Source organism: Vipera berus (genome assembly GCF_964194415.1).
Source record: "Vipera berus genome assembly, chromosome: 5".
Taxonomy (NCBI): Eukaryota; Metazoa; Chordata; class Lepidosauria; order Squamata; family Viperidae; genus Vipera; species Vipera berus.
Window position 1 is genome coordinate 25735048 of NC_138207.1, and position 27875 is coordinate 25762922.

Genomic DNA, 27875 nt, shown 5'->3' on the forward strand with positions numbered 1-27875 from the left:
GCACAAAGCCATTTGGGTGTCCTCAGGCCAGTCATTCTCTCTCAGTCCTAGGAAACAGGCAGTGGCAAACTGCTCCACAAAAAGCTTGCAAAGAAAGCTGCAGGAGTCAAAAATGACTTGAATTCATTAAAAATAAAGGCAGTGTGCATGAAATTGCTTATGGATGCTAAGCTATTTTGCGTGTATTAGGTACTGACTCAGAGAGGGTTAATAAGAAAAAGAAAAATTTTTTTGGAAAACCACAAAGATTATTATTCATTCTTATGTAAGTTCCATAAGCTCAGTGGTACTTCTCAGTAAGTGTATGTGGTTGTAAACTTGTGATATACAGTAAAGCTTCCTGGGCAATTAGGCTCTGAGGAGCTACAAAGACCTCTGAAGTGACATAGTGCATTTTTTACTTTTTGATGAATGGATGTTTTGTGATTGGCCACTAGGATAGCCATTTTATAAAGACATCCATAGAATGCTTTCTAAATTTCAAATCTACAATGTGACCTCAAAAATGGGAACCCCAAAACTAGGTTATAGTATGGGTTGGGATGGTTTTTGAAGAACCAGCCAGGGAGCCTAGCTATTGAGGTTTATTCAGTTAAAAAGAAATAGTCTCTTTTTCTCTCTTCTTAGGTAATATTCGTTGTTTATTTATAAGTAACACAAATCATCACCCAGACAAATTAGGTTAAGTTAGTGCTACGCTAAAGTGACTGCAACTGTGATTACTTTGGTCACCTCAATTTTCCCATGAGGAATCCTAACACTTCAAGGTAATTTGCCAGTCTTACCTTCTAGGGTCTTATATTCTCATTCTGTTTCCTTTTGATAAGCCCCACACTGTGCCTGGCTCATTTTGCAGCCTTATGATGTTTCCAGTGATATGTACCTGTTCTTTGTACCTGGATCAAGACTCTTGGAGCTGCTCCATCTTTGGGATGGAATTTAGCACATCTCTTCTGAAGTTAGACAGTGTTATAACTCTTACAGAAATATTGCTGTCACTGCTTTGCACAAGTTACGGTGCTAGGTTATAAACAGGATTATAATGCACCCTGAGAAATCATTTATATTCAACATTTTTTTTCTGGCTGAGAATTTTGGGTACTATAGTCCCAGCCCATCCAAAAGTCACAGGATTGCATACATAATTGTCAGAAACAATATAATTTCCTATTGTATTTATGCAATTCCCTACATGTGTAGGACAAATTTTATACTTGCACAGAGATAATTATAATTGGTTTCCTTTTTTGTTGATTAATTAAGGAACAGTTCAGGAGGAGAGACAGCTTTTAGTTCAATTTGCAACTTCTTGTGCTTGCTTTAACTCCTAGCTTGCAGTCTAGCTGAAGCTAATAACATCAACCTTATTTTAATTCCCCTGCTTATCAGTAAGCCAGTTAACAAGCTTATCTAGTTGATTAAAAACAATGCGATAAAAACCAATGATATGGTTCCTGTGGGGGCCCTTACAGTTATTTACATGTGTGAGACTTATTTGTTTCCTCTATATATGACTGATTGATAAGCTTGTATATTTACTTCTTACTCCAATGGAAATTCTGTCCCAAAGTACAAATACATCTGACAAAATCCAAAAAAACTTATGGCACAATTAATCTGCTAAAGTGTCTATAGGGCTGCTTTATCTATACAGTCCAGTAAATAAAATTGTTCCTGGGTTGTGACATTGAAAAGGAAGCTATTTGCCTATATCAAACCCCATTCAATTAATGATGATTGCTGCATCATTAAAAGTTTGTCCTAAAAATTGATGGGCATCACTGGCATCATTCCTCCCCCCCCCCCGCACTTTGGCTTACCAACATATTCCCTACTCAACAGGACTGTGCACATTTCCAAAATTATTCAGAAGTGCTTTAGACCTTGTGCAATAACAACCTCTCCATGTAATTCATTAAAGCAGCCTCTCAGGTTTTTTTTCACTCAAATTTCTGCACAAGCCTGAGGAAGAAGGGCGGAAATTTTTTAAAGATTCAAAGAGCAGTTGATAATGGTTAAGGCATAAGGTTAGAAACCTGGAGACTGAGACTTCTAGTCCTATTTTAGCCAGCTGAGTGACCTTGGGCCACTCATTCTCTCTCAGCCACAGAAAGAAAGGCATGGCAGACCAATTCTGAAAAACTTTACTACAAACACTGTAGGGACCTGTCCAGGCAGTTGCTAAGAGTCAATACCTATTTGAAGCCAAAGCAAAATAAAAAAACAAATAAAAAACAAGCATATACTTTAAGGATTCCTTGAAAGTAGCTTACACAGAAGCCTAAACATAATGGACATGCCTTAATGAATGGTAAAGATGTGATACATTAGTCTGAGATCACAAACACTTCTGAATGTTAATAAATAATTATTAAAATGAATTTGAAAAAATAAAAGTGGATGAGAGACTGAAGGAGGAAGGAAATGGAAACAGGTTTCATATTTTAGCATACTCATTGTGATATTTTGGTTAGCAATCTAGTTAAATCTTGGTGTACATGAAATTATGCTCAGATGAATAATTATCTGAGTGAAAAAATGTACATAAAAGATTTTCATTGGTTATTCTACCAGAACCTATAAGAGTCTTAGGATATGTTTCCTTTTATTTTAAACACAAAAAGAATCTGGGATGGGTGTTTGTTCTGGTCCATGATCCTGATTCTCCCCCTCCCCTTCCTTTTTCTCTCCTATAAGTCTTTTCTTTCATGATTCTTTTGTCCATTAATACCCAACTTCATGAATTTCAGCTCCTCAGTTCAGACCAGAAACTTCTTCTGAGTCATAATCCTCCATCATCTGTGTTTTCTTTAAAATAAAAGTGGCCGTCTAAGCTGTTTTTTCCCCCAAAGGTATGACTAAAAGGCCTTGTAGTTTGTCCTGAAGAAATGAGATTGGACTGCTCAAGATTTGAGAATGCAGGGAGATAATGCTGACGACTTCTATGATGCCCTTTCTTTTATCTCCTTTAAAGTTATAATACTGTCTAATACTATCTAAACATTCCTTTTGCAAACAACAGCATTTTGGACTTCGCTTTTAACTTCGGTAGTAAAACTCTGCAGATCAATTGTGTCAGTTCATCAGCAGGATTAACTGTACCTCTTGTTTTGGGTGAAAATAAGTGATCTACCTTTCCTTAAATTTCATAAGTAAAAGGCATTAGTGCTGTGCCAAAAATTTCCCCTATATTTTTAAAAGTAATCTATTTTCATTTGATGAACAAAGTCCAAAGTTTTTTTAAAAAAATCCAAATTTGCACCTCCCTGTGTTTAGCTAACTAGTTGATAGAAATATTTGGAAGTATCATAACTTATGAATGCATGTTTTGTTTCCTTCATCATCTATGAAGCTGCTTATCAGTTCAATGCAATTTAGTTACTGTTACTGTGTGTTCTCCAAAAAATAAATAAACAGTATTTGAGATAAGAATCATGTTATTTATTTCAACATAACCTTTTTTTAAAAAAAAGCTTAGGGAAGCAAGTATCTATGAAAACCAACAATTTAAAATAAACATATTAGGAAGTTAGTATCATCTCTTTTATAATATTCAGTTATCTCCTACAAGTCCAGTATGCAGAAAGTGGCAACTATAGATGATCAACAAAAGCATAATACTAAATAGCCTGGTGTTAATAGGGTTTTCAGGCTTTTGTCAGCATAATAACTGCACCAATCTGCCAGGTGGAATCCATGGCTTCGTTGTGCACTGCTGCAGAAAAGTCGAACTTTAAACATGTGGCATTTTATAGATAAAGGTGAATTGCTGCCTGGACCAGCTGAGATGTAGATTGTGTTATTCACCTGAATGCCATTCCTTCTTTCCTTTCACTTCAGCCCCCATCCTCCCCATCAAGTGTACAACTAAAAAGATATCATTAATGGCAGCAGTTTTGATATAAAGTACATCTAGACACGAGACCATAGTTGGCTGCTTAGACTTGTCTGCATTGTGGTTCATTCAGAAGTCAAGATGACACAAGAAATAAAGATTTATGACTGCATTTACAATCGTCTGGTAAACTTTAGCTCCTCCTCCCACCTTTTCTTTCTGTAATTATCCCACATTTGAGCCCCTAAGCAAGTTATGATTAATAATATGAGAGAACTTCAATGAATGTAGGCTGAAAGCACACTGTTTCTGCATGTGGCTTTCCCATATATAATGAAACTCTAGATATGGTGCATTGACACCAGTTCATGGAAATGAACAACTTGTATTTATTTATCTAATTTATGTAGCATTATAGACTCTATCAGATTAGATTCTGAAAATAAAAGACTTCAGAACAATTTCATAATAATAAACATTTACTATCAGCACCAAAGCTATAATTCTATTGAATGAAGGTAAAGCTAAGTTTATTCTTACTACATGATAGGAACAATAAAATGAAGCTTTTTAAAGAACTTCAAAAGGACGCCATTCCTCAATTTTTAATCCCAGCAGTAAGATGAAAGGCTGTCTTTGAGCTCTGTGTAAAAAAATGATAGCAGAGTTGTGGATTCAGAGAACCAGTCTGCAGTAGATCTTCTCTGACCAGTTGCTTGTTGTCTACATTGGGACAATAATTCCCACAATTCCCAATCAAAAGCATCTGTTCTGGGAATTCTGAGTACTGTAGTCCCAACATAATTGAAAGGCAACAGTTTGGATAAAATAGATTACTTCTTTTATTTTTTTTTGTTAGGTGTATAAATGCTCAGAGGAGCATATATAACATTCTTTCCTCCGATTTTTCTTTACAGCAGATATAAGTTAGGCTGGATGCAAAGACACTACTGCCCAAAGTTCACATATTAACTTCCATGGCTGAGGGTATCTTTGAATATGAGTATTCATCTTTATCTAACAGCATACTTTTCTTTCAGTGTTTAAACTGAGAGACAACCTATATAAGATTTTCAGTGCATGATTTTCTGGGGTTTTATGCACAATTTAAGTGAGTGGATTTTTTTTTAAAAAATAGTTCCTTATTTTGAATACATAAATATAGAGAATTCCTGAAGCCAAATTGCTGACTAAACAGATGAACATATAAATTCTTGGCAGCAATTTCTATCACCTTCTTTAAGATTTTATAAGGTGTTTTTTTTTACTTCCCTGTCTAGCCTATATTTCATAACTCTTAAGGCTTCCTATACAAGTATTAATTGTGCTAAATGGACACAGAGGTAAAGGAGAAAAATACTTCAGGCTTCTATCATGTACTGTATGACTTGTCCTGTTACCTAATTGTTTCCCAGACTTTTACTGAAAATCTTTTCCAATCTAAGGTGGGTTTAGACACAGGAAAGATAAAAGCCACCTTAGTTTCAGAATGTGATAAAAATTCACAACCATCTAATCCATTATCTATATCTAATCTCTCTACAGAGGCCAACCAGATGTTTATAGGTCCCCAACAAGTTAAGTATAAGGGTGTTACAAACCAGGAGGGTGAAGATAATCTAAAACAACCCTGCCAACATTCCTCCTTCCAAGAGTTCTCCAATAAAATGTAATTAGCACAGACTACCACAGTCAGGCTAAACATCTTGTCACTATTGTCTACAACACACAGAGAGAGAGAGAGAGAGAGAGAGAGAGAGAGAGAGAGGGGGAGGGAGGGAGGGAGGGAGGGAGGGAGGGAGAGAGGGAGGGAGAGAGGGAGGGAGAGAGAGATACTGTCTAATGGTCATGCAGCTGACTTTGTAGCTGAGGCAGGGTTAGAACTCATAATCCTGTGCTTTCTACTTGATGCCTCAACCATTGCACCAAAATGGCTTCACAGTGTTTACAAATCATTCTAATTTAAGTACCTTATTGCTTTCCAGTATGCAATACTGTTTAAAAAACAGATTCAAAACAAATTAAAAACAAGATTGTACATTATTAATGCATAGAAGTCATATTCAAACCAAAGAGAAAACACAATCCATTATCTGGAGGAATAGTCATACTATACTAGTCAGAAGAGAAGGGGCCAATCACATGATGGGTGAATATTTTTGATAATATTGCAAAAAAGAGAAGCAAAGGCTGAAAGTTGGCTTGAGGTTGGCAATTCCTAATAAATTCCAACTCTTTATTTCATGTGTCATAAGTCTCATCATAATTTCAACTTTAAAAGGATTGACCTTTCAAACTACATCAGAAATTCTATCATCTGATTTCAGAAACAGACTCCGTCAAATACGATAACATGGTAGGCTTCTTAAAGGCAGTCAAAGCGTCTGTTGTTCAATCTCTATTCAACCCGACAGGTAGAAAAGCTTGCTTTACTAGATCTTATTAGGTAGGCAGAGGTTACTAGGAAAGGGTGTCTGCATCACAAAGCTCAGAACTGCAGAATTCAGCAAGCCTTCTGCCAATCTTGGGAGACAAGATATAGTTGTAAAAATGAGCAACTTTACATATGGATAATTTTTTAAGGAGAAATTCACTTCTAAATCCAAATGCCCTAAAAACCTTTAGATATGCAATATTTATTGGCAAAGAGGAGGAACATGGAAGAAGCAAGGGAAAGCAAGTCAGCCCGAAAGGATTTCAAATGAAGCACAACTGTAGGCTAGTTAAGCTAGCTATCTTATTAAATCCTTAAATAAGGAGAGAAATAATTGAAGATAGATTACTTGGGCTTCCGGCTTGGATATTCATAGCAGATTCTTGTTGTCATTATTTCTCTTCCTCCTGAGCACATATCCTCAGTTTTATGGAATAGGAGATGATCCAGGAAAACCAGCCTCTTTGGGAAGACTATTTATTCACATAAAGGCAATAATCATAAGTTGGATCTCTCTTTTGATTAGTTTCCATCTGCTCCTTTCATGTGCTTTGGAAAATAGCAAAATAATGGGAGTAAAATTAATCCCATTAGATTAATCCATCTATGGTATCTTGGATCTAGCTGACAAGACAGAAATTATTCAGCTACAAGCAAAATCCATCATTCTAACAATCGATGTGAAAATGACAAGAAAGTCTTTGTTTTTTACCTATGTATACAAATGGAATGGAATGGGGTGGTCCAACTGGGGAGGTTGAGTTTGTCCGTTGAAGCCTCTCAGTATGGGGCTAGCATGTTAGATGCTTTAAGGGATACTTTATTGCATATCAAAACTAAGGATTGGTGCCAAAGTGCAACCACCTTTTTAATGATTACTTTAAACAACTTGCACTTAGACATGCTGTCTATAGTCCTGGTAGGAATATATCACTATAGTGCTAAATGCTATTAAACACGTGTCTTCCCCAAATCTATCAGAATTTCCCTTCATATATGTCGGTGGCTATATTCACATCATGTAGCAGTCAGCTCCATAGTCGTTTTGCTACATGTACAATTCACTGAGAATTTTGAGCAGTTTCTGAAGTAAAGTGTAGATTGTATGTTGATACAATAGACATTGTATATATGGTAATTGAGCCTGTAACTATGGTCATAAGTTGTGATGGTCATTAAGCAGAACATCATGTGACCATGCCTGATTTTATAACCTTTTTTGTGGTAGTCCTTAATTGAATGCAGCAGTTATAAAGTGAAACTATTGTTCCCCATGAAGTCCTTTTTTTGCCAGAAGTAAACACTGGTTTCTGGCAGAAAAATGTCATAAATCAGGATTATGTGACCAAGAGATATGACCAAGAGAGGCCAGTTGCTGAGCAACAAAAATGCAGTCACGTGACTGGGGGGACAGCAGTCAGAACTTTGAGTCTGAATCCCAAGTAACCTTTTCTGGGTCAATCATAACTTTGAACACCATTAAGCAACTGATCATAAATTTGAGGACTACATGTATGATACTGATAGCATACTAATTTTGTTCCTTTGGATTATTATGACAATGCTACATATTATACAGATATGTAAATAAGACTAAGTAAGAAGAGGTTTATAAGAATGGCATATTCTTATATCCAGAGATAATCTTTTGGCTCCACTAATATGATTAAGACAGACTGAGATATCATGATACATGGATTCAGAATCCCCAATATGTCAAAAAATCATAATGTTGTGGAAGTGGTGGATGGTGGCTTCACTTCTTTTGGAAGTGTTATTGACTGGTTGATTTAAATCTCATCTCTCTTTTCTGGGTGCTGTAGGGAAAGTTCTGCAGATTGTTGTTAGCTGCGAAGTCGTGTCCGACTCATCGCGACCCTATGGACAACATTCCTCCAGGCCTTCCTGTCTTCTACCATCTTCTGGAGTCCATTTAAGCTCACGCCTACTGCTTCAGTGACTCCATCCAGCCACCTCATTCTCTGTCGTCCCCTTCTTCTATTTCCCTCGATCTTTCCCAGCATTAGGCTCTTCTCCAGTGAGTCCTTCCTTCTCATTAGGTGGCCAAAGTATTTGAGTTTTAGCTTCAGGATCTGGCCTTCTAAAGAGCAGTCAGGATTGATCTCCTCTAGGACTGACCGGTTTGATCGCCTTGCAGTCCAAGGGACTCGCAGGAGTCTTCTCCAGCACCATAGTTCAAAGGCCTCAATTCTTTGGCGCTCAGCCTTTCTTATGGTCCAACTTTCACTGCCATACATTGCAACTGGGAAGACCATAGCCTTGACTATACGTACTTTTGTTGACAGGGTGATGTCTCTGCTTTTTAGTGTGCTGTCTAGATTTGCCATGGCTTTCCTTCCCAGGAGCAAGCGTCTTTTAATTTCTTGGCTACAGTCCCCATCTGCAGTGATCTTGGAGCCCAGGAAAACAAAATCTGTCACTACCTCCATTTCTTTCCCATCTATTTGCCAGGAATTGAGAGGGCCAGATGCCATGATCTTGGTTTTCTTAATGTTAAGTTTCAACCCAAGTTTTGCACTCTCCTTCTTCACCCGCAACAAGAGGCTCTTTAGTTCTTCTTCACTTTCTGCCATTAGAGTGGTATCATCTGCGTATCTTAGGTTGTTGATATTTCTTCCAGCAATCTTAATTCCAACTTTTGATTCATCTAGCCCTGCCTTTCTCATGATGTGCTCTGCATATAAGTTAAATAGGCAGGGCGACAGTATACAGCCTTGCCGGACTCCTTTCCCAATTTTGAACCAATCAGTGGTTCCGTGTCCAGTTCTCACTGTTGCTTCTTGACCCGCATATAGGTTTCTCAAGAGACAAATAAGATGGTCTGGTACTCCCATCTCTTTAAGAACTTGCCACAGTTTGTTATGATCCACACAATCAAAGGCTTTAGCATAGTCAATGAAGCAGAAGTAGATGTTTTTCTGGAACTCCCTAGCTTTCTCCATGATCCAGCGTATGTTGGCAATTTGATCTCTAGTTCCTCTGCCTCTTCGAAATCCTGCCTGTATTTCTGGTAGTTCTCGATCCACATACTGCTGGAGTCTAGCTTGTAGAATTTTAAGCATGACTTTACTAGCATGAGAAATGAGTGCAATGGTGCGATAGTTTGAACATTCTTTGGCACTGCCTTTCTTTGGAATTGGAATGTAAACTGATCTTTTCCAATCCTGTGGCCACTGTTGAGTTTTGTTCTGAACCAGCCCTCTTCTGGCCTTGAGTAAGGCAAACCCCTATTCAGAAAGAAGAGACTGGAGAGCGTCCAAGGCTAAAAGGCATCTGCCAAGATTTAATTACGCAGTTAACAAAAACACTAGAGCTTGTCTTCTCAAGCGGAAAAGTTGCTTTCAGCAACCAGCCCCTCCCCAAACACTCCTTTTATAAAGAGCTCAGGGCGTGGTCTCCCTGTGCCTCCTCCCGAGGAGTCCCACATTCTTTCTTTGTTTGTTCCTGCTCGACTGCCTCCTGCGTCGGGCGTCCTTGAACAGGGCCAGCTGTGGGTCATCATCTTCCGCACTATCGGGCTCACGCAGCTGAGAAGAGGGCCCCGGCTGGGAACTCTGCCAAGCCTCCACGCCATCATCAACCGGTTCGTCTCCCACACGGTCCTCCTCCCCCTCATCTGAGTCATCCGACACATCTGAGCCGGCTGCCGAAACCACAGGCTGGCCCTGAGTCACAACACTATCCCGCACCGCAGGGCCCTTCCCCCGGGTCTGCCGATCCGGATGCGGTCGGGATGGGAACTGTTCGTGAAACGCAGTCACCAACGCAGGGGCATGAACGGCGGTCGCGTCTTCCCATGTGAAGTCCTCCGGCCCGTACCCTTTCCACTCGATCAGGTACTGGAAGCGACCTTTCAGCCAGCGGGAATCCCGGATGCTGGCGACCTCGTACTCGGGGGTGCTGCCTCCATCACGAGTTCCTGATGGGGGAGGTTCCGCTTGGCGAAGTGGACAGGCCGGTTGTTCGGGGACCAACAAGGACCGATGGAAGACGGGGTGCACGCGCAGGGAACGTGGCAGAGTTAAACGATAGGCGACCGGATTGATGACGGCCTCGACTGGGAACGGTCCAAGGTAACGGTGGTCCAGCTTCCTCGCCGGCCGAGTGGATGGTAGGTTCCTGGTGGACAGCCAGACCCGATCCCCCACCGATAGTGGAGGCGTATCCCTTCTCAACCGATCGGCGAACCTCTTGTAGTCGGCCTTGGCCTTCTCCAGTTGCCGTCGCACCAACTGATGGATCGCCTGTAACTCCGCCATAAATTCGTTCGCTGCCGGCTCCAATGAGTCCACGGGAGAAAGGGGGAAAAACCGGGGGTGATAACCCACGTTGGCCAAGAACGGTGTCATCTGCGTGGAGGTGTGCTGCGAGTTGTTAAAGGCAAACTCGGCTATGGCCAAATAGTCCACCCAATTGTCCTGCTGCAGGTTAACGTAGCAGCGCAGATACTGCTCTAAGATGCCGATGACCTTCTCGGTACCCCCGTCGGTCTGAGGATGATGCGCGGACGAGAGGCAAACCTTAATGTCCAACGCCCGCATCAACTCCTGCCAGAAGCGGGCTGTAAACTGGGCCCCCCTATCGGAGACGACTCTATCGGGAAGGCCATGCAGCCGGAACACCTGTTGGATGAACATGCGACTAGTGGCGCGAGCTGACGGTAAGCCGCGACAGGGGATGAAGTGCGCCATCTTGGTCAACATGTCCACCACCACAAACACTGTCGTGAAGCCGGAGGATGGGGGTAGATCCATCAGAAAGTCCATGGACACAGCCCCCCAGGGTCTCTTGGGTGTTGGCAAGGGCTGCAGTAAACCAGGCGGGGCCCCTGTCGCTGACTTGGCCTGCCTGCAAGGAATGCAGGAGGTGACATAAGACTGGACATCGTGTCGGACTCGGGGCCACCAGAAGGTACGGGAGACCAGGTTCAGAGTCTTGAACAGGCCAAAATGCCCCGCAGCCGGGTTATCATGACACTGGCTGAGGACGAGTCCCCTGAGTGGCCCTCCTGGAACATAGAGCCGGTCACGATAATACAGGAGTCCATCCGCGACCGACCAAGGCGAATCTGGCCCCACCTCTTCCTTCCGCTGAGCCACCCACGCCTCCTGCTGCTGCGCCTCCCGGATCCGAGCCCATATATCCACCGGCTCCCGCACCGCAGCAAAAGACTCGACGGGGATCACTGTCCTGGGCGGAAGCTTGTCTTCCGCTCGGGTGTATTCGGGCTTTCTGGACAGAGCATCCGCTCTCTGGTTGTGCCCGCTTGGAATGTACCGCACCCGGAAGTCAAACCTCGCAAAGAAGAGGGACCACCGGATCTGGCGTTGATTCAAATTCCGAGCGGTCTGCAGGCTTTCCAGATTCTTGTGGTCCGTCCGGACCTCGATCTGATGCCGCGCCCCCTCCAGATGATGCCTCCAAGCCTCGAACGCCGCCTTGATGGCCAGCAGCTCCTTCTCCCAGATGGTATAGTTGCGCTCCGAGGGGTTCAATTTCCGAGAGTGATACGCGCAAGGGAAAAGGGTACCGCTGGGCGTCGTTGCCTGGAGTAACACGGCCCCAATGGCAATGTCGGAGGCGTCCGCCTCCACGACAAACGGCCGTTGCGGGTCGGGATGTTTCAAGATGGGCTCCTTCATGAAGGCGTCCTTCAAAGCCTGGAACGCCTGTTGTTCGGGGGCGTTCCACTGGAACCGAGTCTTCTTCTGCAGGAGCCGGGTGAGGGGGGCTATCAAGGCAGCAAAGCCAGGGATGAATGTCCGATAGTAGTTGGCAAATCCAAGGAGTCGCTGAACGTCCTTCACGCGACGCGGGGGTTGCCAACTCTGCAACGACTCGACTTTACTCGGCTCCATGGCGATGCCCTCAGGAGAAATGCGGTGACCCAGGAAATCGATGGTCACCTGGTAGAACTGGCACTTCTCCAACTTGGCAAACAGCCGATGTTCCCGGAGGCGCTGCAGGACCTGACGGAGATGCTGATGATGCGCTTCACGCGACGGGGAGTAAATCAGGATGTCGTCCAGGTAAATCACGACAAACTGGTCCAACAGATCCCGAAAGATATCGTTCATAAAATGCTGAAACACAGCGGGGGCGTTGGTCAGGCCAAACGGCATCACCGTGTACTCGAAATGTCCATAGCGAGTACCAAACGCCGTCTTCCACTCATCACCCGGCCGAACCCTGACGAGGTTGTAAGCTCCACGCAGGTCCAGTTTCGTGAAGATCTTAGCCTCCCGGAGTCGGTCCAAGAGCTCGGGGATGAGGGGCAGCGGGTAGCGGTTACGCACCGTGATGGCGTTGAGTTTCCGGTAGTCACAGCAAAGCCGTAACTCGCCCGACTTCTTTTTGACGAAGAGCACGGGCGCAGACACTGGCGAGGACGAGGGCCGGATGAAACCACGAGCCAAATTCTTTGTCAGGAAGTCCCGCAATGCAGCCAACTCGGGCTCCGACATGGAGTACAAACGCCCCACTGGGAGAGGCGCATCAGGGACTAGATCAATGGAACAGTCATAGGGCCTGTGCGGGGGTAATTGGTCCGCCTCTGACTCGCTGAACACATCAGCAAAGTCGGACAGTTCGGGAGGCAAGGAAACCCCTGAGGAACCCTCCACCTGGCCGGCACAGATATGGCGGGTGTGGTCCACGCACTGCAAACTTGGGAAGGTGACCAAGTTCTGAGACCAATAGATCTGTGGATCATGCGCCCGGAGCCACGCCAGTCCCAAGACCACGGGGAAATGCAGATCCGAAGTGACGTAAAACTGAATGGCCTCCACATGGGTACTGATGGCCATACACACGGGTTGCGTGGCGGCCGTAATAGGCCCGGACAGGAGCACTCGACCATCGATGGTCTCCACAAGCATGGGCGGATCCACTGGACACTGGGGAACAGCCCATTTGGCCACAAAGGCCGAATCCATAAAGTTAGTGGTAGCCCCAGAGTCAATTAAGGCATGGACCGGAATCCCCTCTGGCTTGCCAGGAAGGATCAGTCGTGCCTCCAGAATCAAATGCCGTGGAGGTTCACAGGCACCGTCGGAACGGCGTCGCTCAGCGTGGTCGTTGTGGGTCGCCCGATCTTTCACACCGTCTAGATCGGGCTCGGGCCGTTTCCCGATAGCAAAGCAGGGGACTTTCTCGGGGCAGGCTTGGTCACTGACGCCCGCTGACGCTTCTTCGGGCAAGAAGCAGCCAAATGTCCAGGGTCCCCACAGTAAAAACACAACCCCTCCGATCGTCGTCTGTCCATTTCCGTCACCGATAGACGGGACCTGGCAGCACCCAGCTCCATTGGCTCCTCCCTCTGGACTGGGGGCTCACGCACAACAGGGGCGGCAGGGGTCTGTGGGGTGGCACGGCGACTCTTACGCTGCTGCAGCCGGGCATCGATCCGCAGACAAAGATGGATCAGCCCATTCAGGTCTGAGGGAATGTCCACGCGGGCCAGCTCATCCAACATCTCCTCTGACAAGCCATCCTGAAAGGCATCCACGAGCGCAGCCTCATTCCAGGCGGAATCCTGGCTAAGCAGCCGGAAATCGCTGATATAGGCCTGTAGAGGGCGCTGACCCTGCCTCAAAGCTTTCAGGCGTCGGGTGGCAGTCTGCGCCTTAATCGGGTCCTCGTACATGAGGCGCATATGGTCACAAAACCCCCCAAAGTTATCCAACAAAGGGCTAGGCTGTGCCAACAGAGGCGTGCCCCAACGAGCTGCATCTCCCGACAGAAGGCTCAACATGAATCCCACCTTATCTCGGTCAGTGGGGAAATCAGCTGCTCTCACGCTGATATAAAGCTGGCATTGTCCCAGGAAGGCAGGAAACAGTTCTGGTTTACCAGCAAATTTATCCGGCATAGCTATCTGACATTTCCTCCTGGGTGGGGGTGCAGCATGTACCTGAGCTTGCAGTTGTGCCACCTGAGCTGCCAGCAAAGTGAGTTGCTGGGTGAGCTGGGCATTCTCGGCAAGAAGCTGCTCCATCGTAGTAATAAGGGGTGGGGGGCTGAAAGCAAACTGTTCTGAACCAGCCCTCTTCTGGCCTTGAGTAAGGCAAACCCCTATTCAGAAAGAAGAGACTGGAGAGCGTCCAAGGCTAAAAGGCATCTGCCAAGATTTAATTACGCAGTTAACAAAAACACTAGAGCTTGTCTTCTCAAGCGGAAAAGTTGCTTTCAGCAACCAGCCCCTCCCCAAACACTCCTTTTATAGAGAGCTCAGGGCGTGGTCTCCCTGTGCCTCCTCCCGAGGAGTCCCACATTCTTTCTTTGTTTGTTCCTGCTCGACTGCCTCCTGCGTCGGGCGTCCTTGAACAGGGCCAGCTGTGGGTCATCATCTTCCGCACTATCGGGCTCACGCAGCTGAGAAGAGGGCCCCGGCTGGGAACTCTGCCAAGCCTCCACGCCATCATCAACCGGTTCGTCTCCCACACGGTCCTCCTCCCCCTCATCTGAGTCATCCGACACATCTGAGCCGGCTGCCGAAACCACAGGCTGGCCCTGAGTCACAACAAGTTTTCCAAATTTGCTGGCAAATTGAGTGTAGCACTTTTACTGCACTGTCTTTTAAGATTTTGAATAGCTCAGCTGGAATACTGTCACCTCCACTAGCTTTGTTGTTGCTCAGCTTTTCTAAGGCCCACTTCACTTCACATTCTAGGATGTCTGGCTCGAGGTCAGTGACCACCTCATTGTGATTATCTGGGACGTTAAGCTCATTCTTGTATAGTTCTTCTGTGTAATTTTGCCACCTCTTCTTAATCTCTTCTGCCTCTGTTAGGTCCCTGCCATTTTGGTCCTTTATCATGCCCATTTTTGCATGGAATGTTCCCTTCATCTCTCCAATTTTCTTGAAAAGATCTCTGGTCCTCCCTATTCTATTGTTTTCTTCTATTTCTTTGCACTGTTCATTTAAGAAGGCATTCTTATCTCTTCTAGCTATTCTCTGGAATTCTGCATTCAATTGGGCATATCTATGTTTTTCTCCCTTGCCTTTCGCTTTCCTCCTTTCCTCAGCTATTTGCAAAGCTTCCTCAGACAGCCATTTTGCTTTCTTGCATTTCTTTTTCTTTGGGATGGTTTTGGTTGCTACCTGTTGTACAATGTCGCGAACCTCTGTCCATAGTTCTTCAGGCACTCTGTCTATCAGATCTAATTCCTTAAATCTATTTGTCACCTCTACTGTATATTCAACAGGGATATGATTTAATTCATACCTGAGTGGCCTAGTGCTTTTCCCTACTTTCTTCAGTTTAAGCCTAAACTTTGCAAGGAGAAGCTCATGGTCTGAGCCACAGTCAGCTCCTGGTCTTGTTTTTACCGACTGTATAGAGCTTCTCCATCTTTGGCTGCAGAGCATATAGTCAATCTGATTTCTGTGTTGACCGTCTGGTGATGTCCATGTGTAGAGCCGTCTCTTGGGTTGTTGGAAAAGAGTGTTTGCTATGACCATCGTATTCTCTTGACAAAATTCTATCAGCCTGTGCCCTGCTTCATTTTGTACTCCAAGGCCAAACTTGCCTGTTATTCCAGTTATCTTTTGGCTTCCTACTTTAGCATTCCAATCCCCCATGATGATAAGGACATCATTTTTTGGTGTTACTTCTATAAGGTGCTGTAGGGCTTCATAGAACCGGTCAATTTCATCCTCTTCAGCACTGGTGGTTGGGGCATAGACTTGGACTACTGTGATATTGAATGGTTTCCCTTGGATTCGAACTGAGATCATTCTGTCATTTTGAGGATTGTATCCCAGTATTGATTTTCCTACTCTTTTATTGACTATGAAGGCTACTCCATTTCTTCTGACGGATTCTTGCCCGCAGTAGTATACCTGATGGTCATCTGAATTAAATTCACCCATTCCTGTCCATTTTAGTTCGCTGATACCTAAGATGTCGATGTTCAGTCTTGTCATCTCTTGTTTGACCACGTCCAGCTTTCCTTGATTCATGGATCTTACATTCCAGGTTCCTATGGAGAAAAAATCTTTACAGCATCGGACTTTCCTTTCACCACCAGACACATCCACAGCTGAGCATCCTTTTGGCTTTGGCCCAGTCGCTTCATTCTTTCTGGCGCTACTAGTACTAGCCCTCTGCTCTTCCCCAGTAGCATATTGGACACCTTCCGACCTGAGGGGCTCATCTTCCAGCGTCATATCGTTTTGCCTTTTGGTACTGTCCATAGGGTTTTCATGGCAAAGATACTGGAGTGGGTTGCCATTTCCTTCTCCAGTGGATCATGTTTTGTCAGAATTCTCAGCTATGACCTGTCCGTCTTGGGTGGCCCTGCACGGCATAGCTCATAGCTTCATTGAATTACGCAAGCCCCTTCGCCACGACAAGGCAGTAATCCATGAAGGGGTCTGCAGATAGAAATGAATAACCAGAAACACATAATTTTTTGAACAGCTTAAAATGGAATTTCACAATGTAATTACAGTATGTAAACTTTTTAGACTTTGTAACAGCCTTCTCCAGAATTCCTTACTGATATGCCTCAATCATTGGTAAAACAGCCAGTTAGGAAAGCTACTTATAACTGATATAAGAAAACCTTAGACACTCAGGAACATCGTGCAGAGTTTGTTTTGACACAAGTCTGTTCAAACCTCTGTGTAACAAGACAAGAAAAACAATACTCAATTCTCTGAACTGATTAACTTTGGTATAACCAAACAAACACTACTGTATACCTGTCACTAATGGAAAAGAAACAAGCTGAGCCATCTACTGAAATGAAAATGTATGAAAAGCTTAATAAAAGAGCAAAATAAATTATATCCACTTTCTGTCTTTTTCAGGTATGTCACAAAAGACCCCAGAGGTCCATAAAGAATCAGTTGTTATCGGGCTTCAGCACCATATTATTTTGGATCGCCTTATATTAATTATAATTAAATATATCTTAAGCTGTTTTTGAGTTTCTTGCAGGGATGTGTACCAATAATATATGCTTGATTCAAGACTGTATTGATAGGGTTGATCAGTCTAAGCTGTAAAATGCCATTGCACACCTAAAACACTAAGAAATATAGAGGGGAAATATTTTTTAATTCCTAATTTAAAGGAATTTAAATTGAATTAAATTGAAAGGAAAATATAAAACATGTTTAAAGAAATAAAGGAGAGACCAAAAGAAACCTATGCATTAATCAATTAATGTTGATTAATGCAGGCATACAGATACAATTCATCTATCTTTTAATTAATTATTAATAGGCAAATAGGGGCTTAAACTATATTATGGGAATAGTTCCTGAATCTTGACTTATAGTATAGAACATTTTTAGAGTTGCCCTAAGTTATCAGGTGAGTTGCAATACCCCCAAGATCTCCATTAATGCCATTCAAGGATAATTGATTCAATCAAGTTGTTGAAAGTGGAAAAATGATGAATTACCACCCACATTACATAAGATTACTCTACATAACATAAATGTAGGTCCCTAGGATACTTTTCATCATATTAAATCTTGGCAGTTCATATTGATTTTCATCATATTGATAGTTATCTGAAGGTGCATCAGTACTTCATGTATAAAAAAAGGGAATAGATTGGACCTGGCAAATTATTCTGTCAGTCCTTTGCTAAATATAATCAGTAAACTCTATACCTGATATTTAGTCTGAAAATTGTTAGACTGGATTCAGTTAGACAAAATAATAGCTGGCAAGATTTTGGATGGGGAGAATTTCTAACTTGAATAGAAGCCTAGAGGGAATTTGATTTCAAAAATAGGAAACAGAGAAGTGATGGGTATGAAAAAAACACCTTTGGAAATGAAACAATTGCCAAATATTAGAAGACAAAAAGCTTTCGGAAAGGTTAGCTTGTCAGCAGAGGGAAACACACAAGTACTCCTACAGCATGAAAGTTCTCTGTTCACACACACAAAATGTTACCTGATCTTTGTTGTTGTTGTTAGTTGTGAAGTCATGTCCGACCCATCGCAACCCTATGGACAATGTTCCTCCAGGCCTTCCTGTCCTCTACCATCTTCTGGAGTCCATTCAGGCTCAGGGCTACTGCTTCAGTGACTCCATTCAGCCACCTCATTCTCTGTCGTCCCCTTCTTCTATTGCCCTCAATCTTTCCCAGCATTAGGCTCTTCTCCAGTGAGTCCTTCCTTCTCATTAGGTGGCCAAAGTATTTGAGTTTCAGCTTCAGGATCTGGCCTTCTAAAGAGCAGTCAGGGTTGATCTCCTCTAGGACTGACCGGTTTGATCGCCTTGCAGTCCAAGGGACATGCAGGGGTCTTCTCCAGCACCATAGTTCAAAGGCCTCAATTCTTTGGCACTCAGCCTTTCTTATGGTCCAACTTTCACAGCCATACATTGCAACTGGGAAGACCATAGCCTTGACTATACGCACTTTTGTTGACAGGGTGATATCTCTGCTTTTTAGTGTGTTGTCTAGATTTGTCATGGCTTTACTCCCCAGGAGCAAGCGTCTTTTAATTTTTTGGCTGCAGTCCCCGTCTGCAGTGATCTTGGAGCCCAGGAAAATAAAATCTGTCACTACCTCCATTTCTTTGCCATCTATGTGCCAGGAATTGAGAGGGCTGGATGCCATGATCTTGGTTTTCTTAATGTTAAGTTTTAAGCCAACTTTTGCACTCTCCTTCTTCACCTGCAACAAGAGGCTCTTTAGTTCCTCTTCACTTTCTACCATTAGAGTGGTATCATCTGCATATCTTAGGTTGTTGATATTTCTCCCAGCAATCTTAATTCCAACTTTTGATTCATCTAGCCCTGCCTGTCTCATGATGTGCTGTGCATAAAAGTTAAATAGGCAGGGCGACAGTATACAGCCTTGCCCAATTTTGAACCAATCAGTGGTTCCATGTCCAGTTCTCACTGTTGCTTCTTGACCCACATATAGGTTTCTCAAGAGACAAATAAGATGGTCTGGTACTCCCATCTCTTTAAGAACTTGCCACAGTTTGTTGTGATCCACACAATCAAAGGATTTAGCATAGTCAATGAAGCAGAAGTAGATGTTTTTCTGGAACTCCCTAGCTTTCTCCATGATCTGGCGTATGTTGGCAATTTGACCTCTAGTTCCTCTGCCTCTTCGAAATCCTGCCTGTACTTCTGGTAGTTCTCGATCCACATACTGCTGGAGTCTAGCTGGTAGGATTTTAAGCATAACTTTACTAGCATATGAAATGAGTGCAATGGTGCGATAGTTTGAACATTCTTTGGCACTGCCTTTCTTTGGAATTGGAATGTAAACTGATCTTTTCCAATCCTGTGGCCACTGTTGAGTTTTCCAAATTTGCTGGCAAATTGAGTGTAGCACTTTTACTGCATCATCTTTTAAGAGTTTGAATAGCTCAGCTGGAATACTGTCACCTCCACTAGCTTTGTTGTTGCTCAGCTTTTCTAAGGCCCACTTCACTTCACATTCTAGGATGTCTGGCTCGAGGTCAGTGACCACCTCATTGTGATTATCAGGGATGTTAAGCTCATTCTTTTTTTTTATTAAAAAGTTTTAGAATACATTTTAGCTTTAACAAACAACAAAAACAAAACAAAAAAAGGGAAAAAAAAGAAACCCCCCCAGCCCCCTTGCCTCCCACCCTCCCCAACCCTCCCCAACCCCACCCTCCCTTTCCCCTCCCCCCCACTTCCCAGAGCAGAATACAGGGTATAAAAATACAAACAATCATAATCTAGCTTACGCAAACAATCCTGCACTATATAGACTATCGAACTTTAACTCATATAGATAAACTCCAAACATATATATATATATCATATCAATAATTATTCTAAAACAATGTAATACTTTTCAATCTACCCAATAAAAACAATCACAAATAAAACAATTTATATCAATTGTCTAACGCTGTTCTTCTTCCCAACTAAGCTTTAAATTCATATTATCCTGATATATTATACAAATTAAAATACCATAGATTACTTCCAAACTTAAATTTTTTTTATATAATCACATCATTCTTATATTCTTATATTCTATTACCTACTCCAATATTGCCCATAAAAGTATTACAAATTAATTTCAATCACACATAAAACAATTTATATCAGTTTTATAAAACTATTCTTCTATCCAACTAGACTTTAACATACTAAAACCAAATTAATACAACCTTTCCTTCTCCTAATATATTATACAACTTAAAATACCATACACTACCTTCCAGGCTTAAAACTTTCCATCCAAATAACAAAGCATAACCTACAGAATATCAATAAACACTACTACAAATCTTCCCAATTAAATTTTCATAATCATCTTAAAACTAAAGCAACACAAAATATTATATAATTATTTTATAAGGGTGAAAAATGAATCCCCACATACTTAATCCTTCTAGCATCCTTATTACATTATTATCTCTTGCAATTATGCAACTAAATCCTCAGGTTTGCTTCATTCTTCCAGAAGCAGCACACCTCCTCCAATTTCTGGCCTTCTCCCGTGGTGATGAAATTTGACCCACTCCTGTAACTTTCACATCTGTCTGCGTTAACCCTTCAACATCTTGTGGATTCTCTCTGGAACGTTGAGGCTCTCTGTCACCTTTTTTCTTTGTAGACTCCAAAGACGATATGGAGACTGCTTTTAAAACATTACTGTAAAAGTCACGTGCCTGAACCACCGTGGTAAGACAATGCATCGTACCTTCATAAGTCACCACCATACCCTCTGGTATTTGCCATCTAAACTTAATATCACGTCGTCTCAATTCTTGTGTCAAAAAAGCAAATTCTTTCCTTTTTCTTAAAATTCTTGCAGGAATCTCTTTTAAAATCAAAACTTTTTGCTCATCCATTACAAAATCAATATTATAGGAGGCCTGGATAACTTCATTTCTAATCTTTCTCTTTGTGAAATAAACCACCACATCTCTGGGTAATTTCCTTTGTCTTGCAATCCACGAATTAACACGGAAGATTTTATCTATATCTTCCATTATTTCATCTGCTGGTCACTCCAACACCCCTTCCAAAACCTCAGAAACCATTTTCATCAAATTTTCCTTAGGATTTTCTTTTAGGCCTCTGATTCTCAAAGCAAGCTCCATCTGAAAATACTGTGTCGAAATCAAATCATAATCCATTTTCGCTATCATATTTTCAGTTTCTGTCATTTTGGCTTCCATTCTAGTATCATTTTGAACAAGATCTTCCACTTTTTCATCCAAAATCTCAATGCTTTTAGCCATATTTAACGTTGCAGATGTGATGTCTGCTCTCATTTCTGCTAATTTCTCTGTAAACTTCTCCTCCAACTTTTTCTCCATTATCTCAACAAATTGTTGCATTTGCTTTTCCATAGTTTCTTGGAGCAAACTCTGCAAATCTTTTACTGTAAAAGCTGATACAGATTCAGATGCAGAGGACAATAAAGTTTTCGCTGAAGACTGCTGCCTCAGGGCAGGAACTTTAGAAGATATAGTCGCCATTTTCACCCTCTATTGTTAACTACTCACTTTCACATGCAGATTCAGCAAAGTCCATTGAGTTAAAGATCAAAACATCATCTTCACCAAAATCTCCTGCATCATTCTGCCTGCGTCCTCGTTCTCATAAGCTCTTCCTTGCTAGCAGGGATGGTTGCGAACACCCTGTTCTGCTCCGAAAAACCCAGAGCAGAGATGCCTCGCAGTCCGGAGCATGCCCAGGCTTCAGGGGGGCTCAATCCTTCCGCCACCAAAACTCTAAGTTCTGGTGGCCCCGGAGAGCTCTACCCCTACCTGGACGCTCACCCCCTCCTCTTCTCCCGAGGTGGGGGCTTCCAAGCCACCAAACAGCTGATCGGCGCTGTTTTCGGCGGCTCTATGGAGCCGCGAGGCTGACAACCAAGAAATGGCTGCCTCCGGTGTCGCCTTGCCATCCGGAAGGCAAGCTCATTCTTGTACAGTTCTTCTGTGTAATTTTGCCACCTCTTCTTCTGCCTCTTTAAGGTCCCTCCCATTTTGGTCCTTTATCATGCCCATTTTTGCATGAAACATTCCCTTCATCTCTCCAATTTTCTTGAAGAGATCTCTGGTCCTCCCTATTCTATTGTTTTCTTCTATTTCTTTGCACTGTTCATTTAAGAAGGCATTCTTATCTCTTCTAGCTATTCTCTGGAATTCTGCATTCAGTTGGGTGTATCTTTCTTTTTCTCCCTTGCCTTTCGCTTCCCTCCTTCCCTCAGCTATTTGCAAAGCTTCCCTAGACAGCCATTTTGCTTTCTTGCATTTCTTTTCTTTGTGATGGCTTTAGTTGCTACCTCTTGTACAATGTTGTGAACCTCTGTCCATAGTTCTTCAGGCACTTTGTCTATCAGATCTAATTCCTTAAATCTATTTGTCACCTCTACTGTGTATTTATCAGGGATATGATTTAGTTTAAATCTAGTTCTTTAAGGTGCTGTAGGGCTTCATAGAACCAGTCAATTTCATCCTCTTCAGCACCAGTGGTTGGGGCATAGATGTGGACTAGTGTGGTATTGAATGGTTTGCCTTGGATTCGAACAGAGATCATTCTGCCATTTTGGGGATTGTATCCCAGTATTGCTTTTCCTACTCTTTTATTGACTATGAAGGCTAGTCCATTTCTTCTGAGGTATTCTAGCCCACAGTAGTATACCTGATGGTCATCTGAATTAAATTCACCCATTCCTGTCCATTTTAGTTTGCTGATTCCTAAGATGTCGATGTTCAGTCTTGTCATCTCTTGTTTGACCATGTCCAGCTTTCCTTGATTCATGGATCTTACATTCCAGGTTCCTATGGAGAAAAAATCTTTACAGCATCGGACTTTCCTTTCACCACGATACATCCACAGCTGAGTATCCTTTCGACTTTGGCCCAGTCGCTTACCGTAATTCTTTCTGGCACTACTAGTACTAGCCCAGTAGTATATTGGATGCCTTCTGACCTGAGGGGCTCATCTTCCAGCGTCATATCGTTTTGCCTTTTGGTACTGTCCATAGGGTTTTCATGGCAAAGATGCTGGAGTGGGTTGCCATTTCCTTCTCCAGTGGATCATATTTTGTCAGAACTTTCTGCTATGACTTGTCCGTCTTGGGTGGCTCTTCATGGCATAGCTCATAGCTTCATTGAATTACGCAAGCCCCTTCGCCACGACAAGACAGTAATCCATGAAGGGGTACCTGATCTTACAACTATGATAATAGGTAGTAAAATATTATGGATGTTACCATGATTTAAACAAGGTAAAGCAGGAGTAATTCTGGTTTCAGTCTTACTTTCAGCAGTTTTTATAATCCATAATATTGGTTACTAGTTACTACTTGATCATTACTACTACCTTCTCCTAACCACCATTTTCTCAGTTTAGGAATGGGCAAAGTGGAATATTTTTTACTTTGGACAAGCACATATATTTAATTAGAACAAAATGCATCTGATTTTAATGGGGCTGACTATGGGATAAGGACTTATATCAGCCTTTAAAACAAATACGTTGTTTCTTACTTAGCTGCAACATTGCTCTTCCAAATCCCATCATGGTATCTGCAGCTTTTCACATCTCCTCTGGGGGCTAATGAGATGCTATCTTTCTTTAGATGAGAGACAAATATTTCCCAGATGTTTATTCAGTTATGCAAATGTTAAAAGTTTTAGAAAAATAATCTGGTGGGAAAGCAAAAAGAAATTCATTCAAATGCTCTATAGGCTACTTTGCTTTACAGTTTTGTTGCCATTTGCTTTACATTCTTTTGGCATTTGTTGATGTTAAATGTATGAATAATTCTCCAATGAATCTGATAAAATCAGAGCATAAAATCTGGTTAAAATGACCCCAGCAATGGCATTGCTTATAAGGAGATTTTATTCTTGTTTCTAAATTCATTGCTTGACTTTTTTGATTCTCTGTGTACCTGCCCCTAGTTAAGCAGTGGGGATTTTTTGTTAGGGGGGGGGGGAAAGCTTTTTGTTCCATCTGGTCATTTAACTGGGACAGGTGTTGAGATCGTAAACCTGCCTTTTATCCAAACGTTCCCTGACTGTTCAATGAAAAAACAGACTGTTCAGCAACACTGATAAAAGGATATCTTGAATTTCTGCTGAAGAGAAATGAAGATTTATTCAGGCTCAGAATCAAAGATGAAGGGGGATAGGATCAAATCAATGACAGGATGATAGCTTGCAGTCCCGGTGAGGCTTAACTGAGCATATAAGGATCATACAGCATGATGTGGTTTAGTTATACAGTTCAATCAGTTTTAAGAAACTATAAGGGCATGAAATGAAATGCTGTTGGTGCCAAAGTCTACAGAAAAGTATAAATAAAAGGAAGATGTCATTTCATCTTACAAGTATAAGAACTGAGTTATAAAACATGACATTGTTCTGATATAAGCACTAGCATTTATACTTATATACCTCTTCATAGTGCTTTACAGCCTTCTCTAAGCAGTTTACAGAGTCAGTATATTGCCTCCAACAATCTGGCTCCTCATTTTACCGACCTTGGAAGGATGGAAGGCTGAGTCAACCTTGAGCTGGTCAGGATCGAACTCCTGGCAGTGAGAATGCAGAGTTAGCCTGCAATACTGCATTCTAACCACTCCGGCACCACAGCTCATGGTAAGAATAAATGGGTACTGAAACTGTTGTTGTTGTTGTTGTTGTTGTTGTTGTTGTTGTTGTTGTTATTATTATTATTATTATTATTATTATTATTATTATTATTATTATTATTATTATTATTATTATATTTTTAAAAAGATCATGATTTAGGAAGCCCCAAATTTCTGTTGCTAAGAAAGTCAGTTGTTAAGTGTGTTTAGCATTTTACAATCTTCCTTGACACAGTTGTTAAGTGAATCACTGTAGCTGTTAAGTTAGTAACACAGTTGTTAAGTGAATCTGGCTTCCTCATTGACTTTGCTTGTCAGAAGGTTGCAAAAGTGATCACATGACCAGGGGACACTGCAACTGACATAAATATGAGTCAGTTGGCAAGTGCCTGAATTTTGATCATATGATCACAGGGGTGCTGCAAGAATCATAAATGTGATGAACAATCATAAGTCAGTTTTTCCAGTGCCACTGTAACTTTGAAAGGTCACTAAATGAACTGTTGTAAGTTGAGGACTACCTGTACTTGATACTCCCTCTTTATTTTCTGCTTGCTTTTTGTATATCAGTTTGCAAGTTTTTCCACTTGCTTCATAAACTTGCTTCACTAATCCTTATTCAGATTAGATTCTCACTCTCAGAAATATTCATACACTTACATGGAATGCTTCAACATCAGAAAAAAAATTGGCATGTGACTCAGTGGGCCATCAAGATACTGCAAACTTTGAAAGTCCTTGTAACAGGTATTCAAGGAGAACATAGGGAATTGCTTTGAAGTTTTGAACCTCACTGATAGAGAACCAGAGGAATGGGGAAATGGACTAAAAGAAGACATTAAGAATGAATGTGAAAAAAAACCCTGCCAAAGATACATTATTTCTAGTGCATGCTGGATAATTGAGAAAGCCGAAGAATTACTAAAAATACACCAATGAGTGTTTCATTGCAGGAAGGCCTTTGCTTGTAATGATGATAAATCCCATGTAATGAAACAGTTTCTGGGGAAGGCATTGCACTGTAGTCAGCCATAACTTTTAAGCTGCAGTTTATAAATCACATATGTTGAAGAAAGCTTCTTATTATGCTCAGCATCATGGGCGTGGGGTGACTTGACCACTTCTGCGTGTTATCAAGGTAAAGAAAATAACCCATCCTTTAGAAATGTGTGACGTGATATTTTCTTCAGATTAAAACAAAAACAAAATGAGTGATTCAACAGGAAGAGCAAAAATAAGTTTGGCAGGGAAATGGAGTGAGAAGAAGGAAGAGGCAGATGGGAGAAGAAAAGATGGAGAAAGAGCCAAGAAAGGGGAGCACTGCTAACTGATTGCTGCTGCTGCTGCTGCTGACTGTTCCCTGAGTACTGCTGTAATATAAATGGACTACAAGTAATCCTCAGTTAACAATGGTAATTGGGCCTGGGAACTCTGTCACTAAGCAACACAAATCTACAATGTCATGCGACTGACTCAATTTACAGTGCCAGTTGTGGCAGTTCTGGCTGTAATTAGGTCAATCCCACGTGGTTATTATGTGCAACAGTACTTGGTCACCATTTGTAACCTGCCAACTTTCCTACTGACTTCGTTTGTTGGAAGCTGGCAGTGAAGATTGCAAATGGTGATCCCATGATTGCAGGATGCTGCGATGGCATGCATAATGCCCAATACCTGAATCACAATCAAGTGACTGCAGGATTGTTGCAATGGCCACAGCTACAAGGACCAGTTATAAGTTACTTTGTTCAGCCCTGTTGTGTCTTCAAATGGTTGCTGAACAAATGGTCACTGAATGAGAATTACCTCTATTGGTTACTGCTGGTCCAGTTGAGGCAGCTTCAGGGGATATATAAGGAAGTCATTTCCCCAAAGACTGCACTCCCTGAGTGAGTGAATCAGGAGAGAAAGCCGAAGTGATTAGGGGGATTTGAGAGAGGAAGATCAGAGAGAAGCACTTTTGTTGCTGTTATAAGCATTTAATCAGGGGAAAACTATGATGGAAAGAACTGCTCCTGTACCCTCCAAAACATATGCCATCTTCATTTTCTTTCCTGAAGAAGACAGCAATAATTATACTATAACATGTATTATAAATTTAGACCTTGCTGATTATCACATCTGCATTCTCTTTTAAAATGATATATTAAAATACTATATGCATTTGTTTTTATTTCTTAGCTTACCAGAATATTTTAGAACTTGTATGGCTCTAACACAGTACCAGCTCAGCACACCTTAAATTGCATTCTGATGTGAGAGAAGTTTCCTGAAGATGGGTTCCAACATGAGTCCAAAAGCTCAAAAGGCTAAATCTCTGGTCCTGGTGAATGACCGAGATTGGACCCTGCATCGTCACATTTTTACAATCTGGTCACTCAAACTTTCCAGTTAACATACCATTCCCCTCACACCCTTTTCCATATAAGTTCCTGTTTGAATGGCATTCTGGTTTTATGTTATTCCAAAATGATTTGCAGAAGGCAATAACAGGATACAATTTGAAATTCATTTAGTTTCTCCTTTTCTTTGAATGTTCCTGTTGGAATACATTTTGTTGGAAGGTCTTATATGCCACAACAACAGTATTCAGCCAGTAGATGTCAGTGTTTGTAAGTTTGCTAGGCATACTCTATGATATATATTCTATGGTATTTTTGTTTGGAGGAGAGTTTCCTATTAGTTAAAACAGTTAAGCAGCAAGGCCCATGATGACTGTACACTTTGTTTGATCTGTAGGGCTATATATAAACAAAATTTCTAACAACTCCCATTTGACAAACTCTCACCTGCAAATCCCCACACTATCCCTTCTTAGTTGCTAGACATGGCTTCAATTCAGAGTGACCAAAACAAAAACCAAAAACATATGCACTTAAATGAGAACAAATGAAGTAGGGGGTTAGTACCATTTTTATCAGGAAGAAGAATAAGTATGCAGACATTTCCCTACCCAGAAAGCACCTGGTTGATTATTTTTCTAAAGTATTTTATTTCTTCATT